General features: G+C 35.7%; 1 protein-coding gene and 1 long non-coding RNA gene across 8 annotated transcripts in view; one reads left to right on the top strand and one right to left on the bottom strand.

Moving 5' to 3' along the window:
- The window catches only part of msi (RNA-binding protein musashi), a 139,772-nt gene that overhangs the window by 45,887 nt on the left and 78,159 nt on the right, over window positions 1–15,726 (top strand). The gene's annotated exons all lie outside the window — the stretch shown is intronic.
- On the bottom strand, window positions 9,579–15,129 carry LOC149270521 (uncharacterized). Of its 3 annotated transcripts, none has more exons than XR_016270416.1 (7): window positions 14,412–15,129; window positions 13,796–14,325; window positions 12,608–13,671; window positions 11,486–12,454; window positions 10,606–11,421; window positions 10,360–10,507; window positions 9,579–10,257 (listed from the first exon to the last, which is right to left on the bottom strand). It is a non-coding gene; the product is annotated as an uncharacterized LOC149270521 (long non-coding RNA). The 3 variants fall into 3 exon arrangements; XR_016270415.1 differs by having other exon boundaries at window positions 10,606–11,923; window positions 11,990–12,454; XR_016270414.1 differs by having other exon boundaries at window positions 10,606–12,454.

Below are 15,726 nucleotides of genomic sequence, written 5' to 3'. Positions count from 1 at the left end.
CACATACATATCCCTCCTTCCATGCTTAGATCGCAGTCTATGCCTGGGCTGTATTTTTATAAAAAAAATAATTTGTATGCGAAATTACGTGACGCCAAAGCTGTCAAAGCTGCCAACGAAGCCGCGTGCTTGACAATTTCCGACATATCGACAGCTGCATCAGCCCCAGCAACTCTCACCCCCTAATGCTGCACCCCTCTCAACTCACACTTATCTTCAGCTATAAGCCCTGGTACACTTCTGCCTTGAATTGGCTGTGCTAGTGTGAATAAGGTGTAATCCGCCAAATGCGTGTGCTGGGTCGAACGGATAAAATATAAAATAGAAAGATATAAAAAAAAGGTAAAGAGCGGGCCAATATTCCTATATAACTTATAACTGTCTGCTTGAAACACCAAAAGCAACATCAATAACAGAAGCAGCTGCGCTGCCTGGCACTGTTTGTCTGTTGATTTTCATTTTCAGCACACTAGGCGTCGGCCACGCCTACTCAACAGCTCTACTCTGGTTTTTCGCATTGATTGCGTTACAATTTCAGGTTTCTGGTTTTTCAGTTCTCTCACATTCGAACTTCTACTTTTATATATGTATGCATATAGGTTTTTTCTTCTCTTTTTTGCCGGCTGCCACAAAACGTGTCCGTTGGGTTTGTTGTTGTTGTTATTGTTGCTGCTGTTGCTGTCTGCCACAGCGTTGGAGTTGATTTTTATCTATATCTCCGGTCGTTGGTTCAAGCATTATACGACTAAAGTTGGCTCTGGTTTTGGTTTGGTTTGGGTTGGCTTTACTTGGCCTGGCTTGGCAGTGCTTTCGGCCTGGCTTAAATGCTGTTGCTGTTTGCTGTTCGCCTGCCTTGGTTGCCTTTCTGTCTGTCTGCCAACCTGGTTGGGCGTCATTTAACCGGTTTCTGCTCGTGGCTCTCATTTCGTTTCGTTTTCATTTCGATTTACGAGCGCAAAAATTAAAAACCAAATGTGAATAGAGCAACGACGAACGAAAATAATAATAATAAAACTGCTCTCAATTGTCATTGTTGTTAGTCTCCCAAGTCAGAGATCTTGAAAGGTTTTAGCTTGTGGTTAGCTGCGCTTGAAAGTTTTTGCGTGCTACTAAAACACAACTAGATCTTATATATATATATGCATATATGTGTATATACATGTACTATATATTTTATAATGATTCCACCTTTCATTGTGCATATTCTTTTTAATTGGAAAAGAAATCAGTTTTAATTTTTATCACAACAGTTCATAAAATGGCTCTATTAAGTTTTAATGCGGCTGGAAAAAAACTGTAAAAAAAATAAACAAGAAAGAAAGAAAAAGCAACTGTAAATCCGTAAATCGCTTCATTTTCATGATATATGTACATGTATATGATTATACATATATTTACAAAAAATGGCCCATAAAGTGGATTCACTGTAAATGGCTTTTGTTTATTTGTCAGGCATTGTCTTTATTTGGCTGAAAATAATGTTGAATTAAATAAATTATTGCTATGGTCTGCTTATATACATACATAAAGCCCACTTTCATTTCCTGAAAAGTTGACGCACTAATGTGTGGGAGTTTTTATTTTATTTTGCGTTTCATTTTATGAGGCCAACACTTAACGGTAGCGAGTGAGCTGTCTGGAGTTCTTTATTATTATTGAGAAAATACATATAAAAACTGAAGTCATTAAGTATATAAAATAGCATATAATTATTATAATTTTCAGGAAATCGATTCAAGTTTGCATATGATATCTAACTTTTTCTGTATAAGTTATAATTGTCTTTAATATCCTTTAAAGATTTTGAATACCCTATAATAAACCAATAAAGAGATCGAGGAAAACATAGAGCGATATCAATGGACAGATCCAGATACTAAGCGAAAAATATAAAAATTTAGCGAAATGCGTTTACCTATCCCTCAATAGAAAATTTAGATGCAGAGTGATGTTACCCTTATTCTCTTCTTTCGATCTATTCACAACATGAAACTACCGTGGTATATCGTATATCTAATATCTTAAAAACTTGTACAAATGTTACCCTCAGCTGTGTTCTCATTAGCTTATGTGTTTCCTCCAATTTCTGACCTTTCCATGCTTAGTTTTTGGTTTTTTGCTTAGGTGCTGTCATGTCTTGAAAAATATTGTTTATGTTTTTTCTTAGCTCTCGAACCAAAGAGACCTTCGTGATGACACACCCCTACAAAAATCATACACGAAACTCAGCCTTCAACTAAATCGAATAAAGGTTGAGTCACGCAAAATTTAATGTGTGAAATATTATAACTAAAATAAAACATCATATTAAAAGTATTTTAATATAAAATCATATTTTTGCAATGTGTTTTTCGATAATTCTCGTGTTATTTTGACTTTGAGTTGCGGCCTCTCGTATTTGTGTTTCTGATGCACCATTTAATGGGTCAACATTTGAAAGCAGCTGAGTGAATTAGTGGCAAGATGTCAGATAGCAATAATTTATGACTGAAATAGATAAATTGTTCAGATTTGTTATTTAACTAATTTGGGCAAAATGCTGAATAAGTTAATTTAGTTGAAAAAGTAGTTCAATCAACTGTTCCTTTTGAGTGGCTGCAAATGAAATCCCCTCATAATTAATAATGAAAATGGTTTCGTGTGGAAAAATCACAATTCGTCGTGACTTGACTGAATGCGCAAAAGAGCAAACGAATTTCTATTTTTTTTTTTTTTTTTTTTTTTTTTTTAACCCACGCACTAAGCCCGAAGCAGAAAAAGGCAGCAACGAAAAAAAAGAGAAAAAGAATAAAGGGGTTCAGTCTGCTTTTGACAGCTACATGAAAATTGATTTTCACAGGGCAAATGCCAAAGGGGCGTATAAGTAACATTTTGTATGCGAGAAAGTGCGACAAAATCAATCGGAACGTGAAAAATATATGTATATATATGCAGGCGACTTTTGGCATTCGCTTTGAGGCGGCGGCTCTGTTGTGAAGGAGACTGAGCAACGGCGTTATTCCATCAATATGCAAAGCGACTTTGACGTAAGGTCTTATATATACTTTATAAGAGCATAATGCCTGCTGCTGTTGCTGTTGTTGTTACTGTTGTTGTTGTTGTAATTTTGTGCTTACATTGGAGGCCAACGGCAACAAATCTCACCTGAGTTGCCATAAAAATTGAGGCTGTGCCTGCCTGCAGTCAAATTAGAAAACTGTGCCACAGCCCACAAAAATTATGAGGCACATTGGGACACGACGGCAGCCTCTGCCTCTGCCTCGGCTGCTATCGCTGCCGCTGCCGCTGCCCTGTCTTTGCCACACAGCATGAAATTAGAACTCGTTATTGTTGTTGTTGTTGTTGGTATTGTTGCTGTGGCCTGCTTTTTGCATAACACAAAATCAATTACAATTTTAATTAAATATGCAAAGCTGAGCAAAATGTAGAAGAAGAAAAGGAAAAAGATCAAGCAGCAGAAGGGCAACACAACAGAACTCAATCAGCTAAATGTCCCAGGCGGGTTTCTAAGCGTTGGGGTAATAGCGGCAACAGCACCACCAGCACCACCAGCACCACCAACAACAGCAGCAGCAGTTATAATAAAAAAAAATGCAAGGGAAGGAAAGGGTAGAGGCCATAAAAAAGCAGACATATTGATGCCTTTTTCGGTCAAAGAGAATCGGCAGCTGAGATGAGTTTATCTGCTTAAGATGTAAAGGAGAATTTTAGTAGATAAAGCCCACGTATTAAGGGCTTTATGGTACAAATAAATCGACCATAATATATAAATGAAATATATACATATCGATAAGAAATGTAGCAACAACATGATTTTATTTAAAATAAAAATAAAATAAAATATATAAATGCGTCCACAAGCTGAAATAGAAAGCACTTATAGTTAATGAAATTTTAAAGAGCGCACAATAAAAAGAAATAATTATGCAAAACTTAAGTATTTATAAAGCTTTCAGACGCACAGCTCTTAATTAAATGGAACCATCAGGTAGAGAGAAATAGAGAAATGCTCTGTTCTTTTCTCATATATACAACAATTACAATTTGGCAAGTGTTCAGGCTCTGGCCTAACATTTTGGCCAGAGGATCTATGCAACTTTGATGAGCGAACTGGAGAAACCAAGCTAAATGGAAGTGCGGTTCGCAATGCAGTTGAGAAGTGCTGCAGCTGCTGCCAGTTGCTGCTGCTGCATTTGGTCAATTTGCATTTGCATAACGTTCGATTGGTAGCCACAGTTTGGGGCACTTAGCTCGTTTGGTTGCGTCCATTGACCATTTTGACAGCTGGCAGGCAAACAGGCAATGTTTGACAGAACTGGCACTAGAGTCAAATGAATCAAATGAGCCCAAGCAACTTGGCTTTGAGCTGAGTTCTTCGTCTAAATGTTCGGACAGTTAATTTGGCAAAGTGCGTCGTCTTTCTGCATCGAAACGCTTAATTAATTTTCGTGTTTATTTTCTTGTTCTCATTCCAGGTATGTTATGTCTACCAGCCAGGCTCTCTGCTCGCCAGCAACGAGCAAAATGCTGCCAATATCGATTAAGGTCACATTGCGTATACGCAACGTTATGCCAATGCCGACGCGTGGCATAAACACGTTTGTACATAATCTACGCTTATTGCTAACGACTTGTGATATGGTCAAGGGGCAGAAAGGGGAAAGCATAGGGGTTTGCTCATCATATTTCATATTTGACTTTTTGACAGTTTTCATGAATGTTATTCAGATTTAGAAAGGTCTTAGAAGAGCATTTATTTGATTTATTTTTGAGATTTTAATTATATTTCGATATGTGATTTGCGAGTTCTAAACGAGCGAAACTTTTAGCTTGATTTTAAATTAAATAATAAATTAATTAAATATTATTTAAGAAGCGAAATCTAATTCAGTTTGGCTTTTAAGATTTGAAGATACTGAAAAGTAAAGTGAAATAATGTCTAATTTCTATAATATGGCTTATCTACTATAAGGTCAGCTCTCAATCTTTCTCAATCTTTCCCAAGCTAATGCTTGGCCACTTCATGACACTTTGAACTCTGATGCCATAAATTATGAGGCCTGCGACAGAATACCCAAGCCAAGATTTGGGCTTCCATTCATTAATAAACTTGATTCATTTCGTATTATGTAGGTCATCTTATTAACTTAAAAAAAATATATATTTATATATATCTACTTCAAACGGCGTTTACTTTGAAAAATGTTAAGTTTTTTTTCCGCTTTGGACTCCCACGAAAATTGCTGTCGTGTTTGTTATGTTTTTGCCGCTGGGCAGAGGCGACTAAAGTGTTAAATTTTGTTATCGTAGGCGACAAAAGTAGTTGGGGGTTGTCAGAGTGGCGCCAACGTTGTGTGCTGTGTGGACAGTGCTGAAAGCTGTGCCTTAAACGAGATTTGAATCTTTAATCAAAATTAATCAACTCAAATTTAGTTTGTAATAAAATGTTAACAGGAAATTAGAAATGAAGTCAAGCTGATAGTGAAGGAATTTAATATGGAGCTTGTAGGTTAAACATAGAGAGCCTTAAGTTCGGCAAAATATTGAATGGCAAACTCATCAAAATTGTGAAGTACTTTTATTTGCATTCAATTAATTGTTGTTGTTTTTACAGTAGAATAAGCACAACATTTATATAAACAATAGAATAGAACAGACGCAAGGTACACAGGAAAACTCAAAATTAAGCTTTTATTTGTATTCGATTAATTTTTGGAGCATGTTTCTTTCCACATGACCTTTTTGCATTTGTTAAATCCCATGACGGCTTGGCAAACTGAAAAAAAAAATAATAAGAAAATAAACCGCCTACACAAAGACGGCTCATTAAGGCGGTCTGCCTTATGCATGCATGCGATCCAATACCTGTGCTTTTTGAATATGTTTTGTTTCTTATTTATTTTTTATTTTTGTATTTTTTATCTTTTCGTCTTGCTGCAATTGCTCAGCTGGTAAATATTTACCCAGTCGGACGGTTTGGGTGAGAACCGTTGACAGCTGATGGCCATCATCATCATCAGCGTCTCTTCACAAAATTTACAGAAATATATTTTATGTAGATATATATCTTTAAGCCGTTTGGCAAACAATTTAAGCTGTAAACTGTAGAGGCATACATCCGCACGCTCTGCTGCGATGATCATTATTGCTTGGATAAACTACTGAGCGAGTCGGCGTTCGCATTCGCGTTTCTTCGACTGCCGCACATATCATTAAAACGCAAAAGTCAAACGAAATAAAAAGTCAGCGCCTATATCATTTGATATTTATGTTTGACTAAGCCAAATGCCCCATCAATGTGCTAATATATCACTTTGACGGCCGTCGCTAAAGGCTTAACCAATGAATATTAATGCTCAAACAGAAGTGATAATTACACTTAAGCGGCAAATGACAGAAATAACAAAAGCTATATAGTTATAAACTATTTTTTCTTCTTAACTAGTTGATCAAGTTTAGCTGGTATTTAACTGCGTAATAATAATGTAATAACTGTGCATCTTGAAAACTATATGTGTAAGACTATATCAGGGCAGGTGCTTCCAGTTAGTCGTCAGCTTTTGTGTTTTCAATAGAATCATAAAGTATTTTCCATACATTCTCTTCTCTATAGTTGATCCTTTTTGGCATGTTCGATGGCCGTTTGAACTTTATGCTCATGCTCATGCAGATCTCTCAGCTCTTTCCCACGCTGCATGCAACACATACTCGAATCTGTGTCACGACAGCAAAATTGTTGCTTCCCAAACTGCCGTAATACTTGAGAGCTGTGTGGCACTTGCAACCGACACGAGTGGTAGCTGGCGGCGGCAGACACCGCCTATATGCGACTGCATTTTTGTTTCTGGGCTGCGGCAACAAACATCGCAGAGCAGCAATTTTTCATTGTTGTTAAGTGTTTTGAAATGGATTTTTACTTAGTTGTGCCAAGCTCTCGAGAGCTGAAGTTGGGTCTGCGGTCTGATTTGCTTGGGGTTTTTTTTTCTCTCTCTATTGCTGTTGCTGCTGCTGCAGCTTGTTTGACGCCCACACGTCACATGCCACAGCTTTGCCGGCGCACTAAGTTTACTTTAATGAGTTTTTATACATTTTCTTTTTGCTTTACTATTTTATTTTCCTAGTATCTGCGTTGCAGCTACAAAAACTTTTCGCTTTCAGCATGGCTCGCGTGTGCGGCCCTTGACGCCTTTCAATTTCGATATGGATTTTACACTTTGCAAGGACATTCCAAATTGGTGTAGTCTACCAACCTTCCAGGGCACCAAAAATGAAGAAAAAAAAGCCCACCCTAGAATGGTCATGGTAAAAACAGTAATGTGGACGATTCGCTGTCGTAAGGAATCAAGAAAAGGTCATAGAGGCCAACAAATAACTATAGTTTGTTGATTTAACATACTTAATGCGCATAAAATAGTATTCTGCGAGTGGATTGGGGGGTGACCCCCAACAATAAACAGGCCATAAAATGTTGGTACGCCGTGCGATGTCGGCCTGCATAGAGGCTTTTTCCTTCCTCTTTTTTATATGCCAAATAAATACCGAAAGCGGCAAATAAAAATGGTAAGAAATCTAGAGTCTATGTGTGGATTAGATGCTCTGCTAATAGAAGAGTTCGATAAAAATTTTTGGAATTAAATATTAAATTCGAGCTGTGGCGCCCCCTGGTGTGTGTATTAGCTTAATAAAGACTGCAAATATATATGTTTATATTCTTTTCAAATTCAAATTTTACAGAATGTTACATAAAATAAAAATATTTTTTTTTTATTTTTTCTTTACATATTCAAATGCTCTAAGGAGCATACTTAGTTGAATAGCTTAGATTCCCTTAGTCTGCTCTCCCATAATTCAACCACTAAGACCGCATGTCAACAAAGGTTTATATATTTCTAGGAAACCATTAAATGCAAGCACGTAGTAAGTAATATTCAATAATAAAAGGTTTTCTGGTAAATAACGCGAAAAGGAATTTTTCTTTTTTTTATCTATGCAGAGAATTTCAACTAGTAGAGAGTAGAGATGGTAACCTTTTGTCAGTTATTTCCCCAGCGGCAGGGACACTCAAAAGCGTCAGGCGAGACTGTTGCTAGTTGACTCTGGGGCATTCATTGATTTGTCGTTGGCACGTTTTTATATGATTTTTCTTGTGTGAAATATGTTTACTCAAAATAGGGACAAACATGCCGATTTGAGCAAGCTATTGAGGGTTCGTTTTGGGGGAACCTTAACGTAAACCAATTAATGTGATTGTCGGCCAAATGGGTCAAATGTTTAACCTTCAAACTGCTGACAGCAGCGAATCCCTCAACTGACTACTTATCTATGCCAATAATTCAACATAAAAGTCAAGAGTCCCGATGCCATAAAAACCAACAAAAAAGAAAAGAAGGAAGAAGAAGAGGAAGCAAAAAGCTTGGGAGTCAGAAGGAAGCCAACTAAAATCAACGTCAAACACAGATGAGCCCATTAATTTTTATTGCGCACCAAAAAAAAAAAAAAAAAAAAAATCCCCGGAAAAAGCAGAATGACGAAACTGGGCTGAGAGAAAGAAAGATGGGAGCCATAAGAAAAATTTGAATAAAAATTAGCAGGCATACATTTAGGCGCGGCGCAGCCATAAATCCCATAAATATACCAAGCGGCAACTGTTACGACTATATGTATATATCTCCAAGGTAATCCAAGCAGAGGCACCCTGTAAATGTATTTACGTGTAGACAACTATATACATTTCTGTATATGTACATATATCTGTGTGTTTACGAATTGCGTGTGGTCTGTCACCGCCAATGGGAATGTAGCACGCTACTCTTGCTGCTCGGCATATCCTGGGGTATCCTCAAATGTTGATATAGTTTGTAAACTTTTCTGTTTACATTCTCTTTCATAAATAACTAATGTTACAGTGGGTGCATATTTACATAGCAAAATTGAATCGGAATATAGATTCGAATGATTGTTTTATTTTGTGCTGCAATCGATATCTAAAGGTATATTGTTGTCTAAAGCCGCAAATGTGAATTGTATACATATATACATAGAACGATTACAATTATGGCAGTTAACGAGTCGAGTTGAGTGAATAATATTGAGTGAATAATATTGTTTCGTTATCTATCGTCATATATCTCTACTAGGTCTTACTATCATAAAATTTTGTATATTGACCAAAATTACAATTTACAATTTTTTTTATATTATATTATATTATATATTTTATTTTAGATTATATTTCTCTGTATTAATAAATTTTTAGATGTCTAAAACTTGATATATTTTTACGCTCTGCTCGCGAATACAATCGATCTGAGTAAGAGCCTTCGGTTCTATTCCTTTTTGTTCTTCGGTTGAGCCCCTTCAGTTGAACACGCTCGTGGGACGCTCTTTTAACGAACATCGATTAGGGAGAGATATGATTCACGATCGTGCAATGAGAGCAAATAAATAGCTCAAAAAGTCAATGCAAGCTATCTACATATTCACAAACACATACACAAATTCAATTCAATGAGCATAACAGACCAATGCATACATCGTGCAACTCAGCCAATCGAGCGGGGACCGATGAGAGCGAAAGAAAATAACAAAGGCAACCGATCCCAAACGAACTCGTTGAAGAGCCGATGCAATCGGTTGCTTTCTGAGTTTTCTCAGAGAGTCAGTAAAAATCAATCATTTGCCGACATCGAACACAACATTTATTTGCGAGATAGGTTTTTTTTTTCATTTTTTTAAATTTTCATTTCTATTTTTGTTTTCCCACACTTTAATTTTGTTTGCTTTCATAACAAATCCTAAGAGTATTTCTACGCCAGCTTCCTTTCTCAGCTCTCGAGTTAGTCCTGTGGGGACTTTTCTTTTATGTATTTTTGGCTATTTAAGGGGCGCTTCTGCAGACAAACAAATAAATTGGCGACTACTTTTGTATGACAGGTCCAGACTTTTTGGCGTCGCTTATTTTGCCTGTTTTGTTCATATTTAGAGAACATACATATATAGCATAACATCAACATCAACATGAACATCATAAAATGAAACTTTAGCTGTAGTTATTGTCGTTTGCCGGAATTCGTAGTTTTTAGATTTTGATTCTTGGGGTAGCTTATCCCACATTGTCTTTCATTTTTATGCCTATTTCCTTTTTATGCCTTTTATTTATTGCTTGCGACAGAAGTTTTGGCTTAAGCCTGCGCTGAGAGTTTCAGCTTTTGTTCTTGATACTGACGTCAGCTGCTCCAAGAGGAATGGCATGTATATCTGTTATGGTAGGAGTAGGCAGAGGGAGGGATATCTGTTTTCGAGGCATTTACCACTTGAGACACAAACAAAAGCCTTGAGAGGCGCCAGAGCTTCGCTTACCTGCGTGCCATAAGTACATCGGGTATTATGTGGTACTTATTTTAGGCTGCTTAGAGAGGATTTGCGATACGTCGCCTCACTTTGCTTTGCTCACCCACGTTGCTTATAATTAAAACTTATGGGTTTTCGTTGAGTATAAGAACATCTCCTGGAAATGGCATGGAGGGAGGGAGCACGGCCAAAACATAAACGTAAATAAGGTGCATTTATTTTTATGCCAATTTTACCTGGAATTCTTTAACGTACTTATGTTGGGGAATGGCGTTGGCTGCGGCTGCTGATGTTGCCATTTTGTTGGCATTTCCACTTGATTGATTCTGCTATAATAACTCTCGAACCCCCCATATAAATACAAATGGCCATCTAAATTTTATTTCGGTAAATTGTGCCATTTGCATTTGGCTAAAATATGAGGCCATAGCTACGTTTTCTTTACGGGTTAAAATTACATTACTAATACGCCACGTTACCAGATACCTGTTTTACATGCTAACCAATCAAAACGAAAAAAGCATATGCACTGAGAGAAAATAATTGGGAATTGAATAGGAAAATCCAATTGTTAAAGAATTTCATATGAAGTTTAAGTTTAGTTGAATAATATAAAGTATTCGTAGTTATATATATCATAATTCAGCCATTTATGTTTATATGTTATATTTCAGTTTATGTCTATATTAAATGAGTTCGCTAAAGGCTATTTATGCTGTATTCTATTTGTAATGCAAAATGGCATAATCTGTGCTCAGTAAATCTTATGTTTTCTCTTCGTTCAGTGTATGGGCGAGCTTATTCCCTTAACACCCCACCCTGGCCGTCACGCATCGTTGCCCTGCTGCCTGACTTCCTGTGTGTGTATATATGTATATGTGCAAACGTTTCCTGCGTACATGTGCTTTCTCATTTTGTTCACACGCACATACACTAATACGCACGCACTGCTTGTATTGGCGTGTATTTGTATTTCTTTTCCATTTTGTTGAACTATGTGTTGTGCATTTAAATTTCAGTGCCTGGCGGCCTTTTAACACAGTCTCCGTGCTCGAATTTCAGTTGGTGAGCCTAAAATCTCTCCAGCATGTGTATTGCGTATTGAGTCGAAGTTAGCCTTAAAGCCCCATCTCACCTGACGTCGAAAGAATTTCTATTTTTTTTTCTCCTTACTGTTTTATATTTATCTTGTCTTGTTGCGACATTTTTTGACAATACCCACATTGCAGTTTATGGCGCTAAGTGGGTGTGTGTTAGTGTACGTGTGTGTGTTGTGTGTTTTTGTGGGTTTTTATTTTCATTTTACATCATTTAATTTGGCAGTTTGTTTGGCATCTTGTCAGGTATTTTAATCCAGCTAATTTTGCATGCATGACACAAATTGCTTCGATTAAAGATTGAATTTTATTAAAAGCGCTCACCTTCAGCAGTAAGATATATCTTTGCCTAATAATATTTGAGAGTTATTTGAAAAACAAGTAATCTATGGCCTTTTTTCAAACATGTTGAAACCGTTTTTTTTACTTCTAGCGCTGCGCAAAGCTCCATATGCTGTAAATTTCCTAAATGTTTTCTAACAAAAAATATTGCTTCAGAATTTATATTCTACTTGTTGAATATAATTCACGTTTTATGCTACCGTTTGATTGCATTCCCAATCATTTAACCTTGACCTCGTAGACTAATTGGATTTGCATCATGCAATGTTTGTTTACATTTTTTTTCTTGTTTTTTTTTTTTTTTATATATGTACCGGTGCCAAACCCCAAAAAAGCTCAATAATCAATTAGAGAAATACATTTATATATATATTTCTATTTGTATTCGTTTTTTTTTTTTTCATTTTTACGGTATTTATGGATATGTTTTTGTGTCAAACTGAAACCCACTTGAAAATTCGGATAGCGGCATTTCTCTTACATATTTGCTGCTGTTGTCTGGTTTTATTTTTTTTTATTACTTCCTATCAAGCTCGACAGCAACAACAACGAAAACTTGTTTAAAATTCCAAAGTGGTTTTTCAGTGTTTTTGTGTTGTTTTGTTTGTTTTATGTTGCGTCCAGCACATTTTATGTTAATTGCTTTGCGTCGCTCTTGCCAAAAACTAAAAAAGAAAGAAAGAAAAATTGATTGATTTGAATCTTTTACTATTATTTTTTCAAGTTCGGGGCATATAATAAATATTTGATTTTGTTTTAGTTTAAATAACCCGCAAATTGAATTTGAACTGACAAAACTACTAAAAACAAAAACTAACCAAAAAATAAAAAAAGACCACACTATCCATCCATCCGACAGCTAATCAAGAGTTCTACAATGGTTAGCTTTGTCATGCTAATTTCTCGTGCTACATTTAATTAGTTTTCGAAGCGCCAGCCACACGATTGCTGAATACTCTCATCTGTGTCAATGATTTTGAAAAGGGAAACGCTTTTAATGGGATGCATATCAATTTGATCAGGGCTTTCTAGTTCCAGCATGCAGATTAAAGTTTTAGTTTAAAAATACCTATTACTTTATTGAACTTTTACAAATTAATCTGTTGAGAATAGAAAAAACTAGAGTTTACGAGAATTTCAAATAATTCAAATTGTTTTTCATTTTATAACATTTCAATTATCAAATATGAAGAGATTTAATATATTTAATAAATATAAATAAACTAGCTGGCCCGGCAAACGTTGCATTGCCCTCTATATTATTTCTAGGTAAAAAATTGTTGAAAGCTATGTTGTTCAGGCTGGGATACACTGATAAATTTATTAATCGGATTTTCATTCAAGCACCTTGTTGTAAACGACATTCTTCGTTTTTTGGTCGGGTGCAAGAACAAATAATGCGGATCGTTTGCCAACACGTGAGCATGCCACGTACAATTGACCATGAGAAAAACACGCATTTTCTAGATTGAGGCCACAAATAGTCAAAGATTGGCCCTGTGACTTGTTGATCGTCATGGCGAAGGCAAGACGAAGCGGGAATTGAATTCGTTTAAATTCAAAGGGCATATCTGTTGAGCTCATCGGAATCCTAGGAATAAGAACTTCCTCATCTTTAAATTTTCCTTTGAGTATCGACGCGTGAATCACATTGCTCATCAGTTTTCTTATCACCAAACGCGTTCCATTGCACAGTTTTGGTTGGTTTAAATTTCTAAGCATGCAAATCATGGAGAATTGCTCTTTTCATAGCTGTGTTCATTTCTTGACGCCGGTCAAGTTGTTCTTCCATATTGCCCATGAAGTATATTTGCAAGAATTTTTGCTGTGCATCTTCAATAGGTTGCAATGATCCAATGCGATGGCAAATCTGGCCTTGAATCTTTAAATTCAAAGCCATAGTTATAGTTATATTTACAAACACTATTTACAGAAATCTAACAAACTACATTATTCAAAATTTTTTTTTGGCAGTCATAGAAAATAAAATTTTTAACGTAAATTACCTTAAATATCCGTCTCCAATATTTTCCGCCCCAAATTATGTCATTTGGAAACAGGCATTGTATTTTTGAGTGTTCGCTAGAAAATGTCGTGATTCTAGTGTTTCGCCATAAAGCAGGGAACGCAATGGCTATGGTGACCGCTAATGGCAATGTCACTTTACCACTAAGGCAGCACAAACCGGGCGTTTCACCAGCAAACTTCAATGCGCCACAATGCTAGCAAACAACGTCCATTGGACCAATGCAAACTAAACGATTCAAGCTGTAATCAATGGTGCAATCATATCGAAACGCTGCTCGATTCAAATCAATCCTTGAACCATTTCTTATTGCCATTTCACGGGCTGCCTCTCTTTGAGAAGCACGAATTAAGGCCCTTCTTCCCTGGGTACTAACGCGGAGCCTTTCTCGGGCGATTTCTCGCTCTTCGTCAGATAATTGACTCGCGCTATTCCGTTGCCTAATTGCATTATGGGTCCGCCGGGAAAGATTAGATCTTCTAGGACGCGGCATTTTTATTAATAGTAATACTGCCCTCGCACAAAACCATATAAAACAATCGAGAAATATAAATATAAATAATTTACACAAATTTATGTTTGAGACAAACAAATACCTGAACTTTCGAGATATTTAGCTTTTGTAAAAGTCCAAAAATACAATTTTTAATAATTAACTTTTTTTTTTTTAATTTCGAATTTTGAATTTTGAATTTTTTATTTATTTTTGATTGTTAGGTTTTAATCTTTTGATTTTTTTTTAATTTTTGCAGATTTTTGATTTGAAATATTTATAAAGTTTAAAAGTCCGAAAATATAAAAAGCCAAAAATACACTTTTTAATAATTATCTTTTTTTTTTTTAATTTCGAATTTTTAATTTTTTATTTATTTTTTGAACAGTCAGGTTTTAATCTTTTGATTTTTTGCAGATTTTTGATTTGAAATATTTTTCCTTTTGATTTGAAATTTTTTTTTTTTTTTTTTTTTTTTTTTTTTTTTTGAATAGTCAGGTCTGCTCGAGGTCAGGAGACCGTAGACTGACTGACTACATTTGTTTATTTACTTCTACACTATTGTCAAAACTGTCACTGTTACCAAGCCTACTGGGTATAAAAAAAATTTGAACATTTGGGGAAAAAACCGCGTTTTTCAAGTATTCGGCAAATTTTTTCAGTATTTTTAAGACCCTATACTAAACTCGTTGCGGAGACAAATCCAACAAATCAAAAACCATGAAAATTGGTTCAGCCCAAATCAAGTTATAAGCAGTCTTCACTTTTACACAACTTTCTTTTATATATATAGATAAAATATATTGAATAAATAACAGATATTACCAATACAGCTCGAGTTTTTCAATTTTTATTTTGTTTCCTTTAAGCTGGAAATCTAACCATATTTTTAATTTGTAGTTCCATAATTTTTATGGACTAAACATTGCCTATGATTAAGTTACTTAATCAAATTGGCAGTATAAAAGCTATACAAAATTGTTGTGTAGTTTAATTTTTTATCAGATTTTATTTACCTGGAAATCATGAAAAGCTGTTCGACAAATTTAAATATGCTGCTGGCAACTAAAGTCTGTGGTAGTTGACAATTGTTGTTGTTGATGCTGTTTTCTGCATTGGCTGATTGGCAGCCGTCAAAGTGCCATAAAAAATGTCTAGAATAATATGCTCAATAGCTTAAATTTTGGTCTGACACTTTGGCATTTGCTGCAATGGAAAAAACATAAAAAAAAAAAAACATTTTTGCAACAGCCTCTCGATTAACGTTGTATGATTTGAATAAGCTTAATGCAGGCGTTGTCACTTTGGCAATTGGCAGCTGGCAACTTGCCACTTGCAACTTGCAACTTGCGACTTGCAACTGGCAGATTGTAAATAGCAACCTGCAATTTGTTCGTTTAATTCAGGCTATGCCTAAT

The sequence above is a fragment of the Drosophila arizonae genome, chromosome 2 (genome assembly GCF_054131065.1).
Source record: "Drosophila arizonae isolate 15081-1271.41 chromosome 2, UAZ_ARI_1.0, whole genome shotgun sequence".
Lineage (NCBI taxonomy): Eukaryota > Metazoa > Arthropoda > Insecta > Diptera > Drosophilidae > Drosophila > Drosophila arizonae.
The sequence above is the reverse complement of the archived record's forward strand: the minus strand, read 5'-3'. Positions and strand labels throughout refer to the sequence as shown.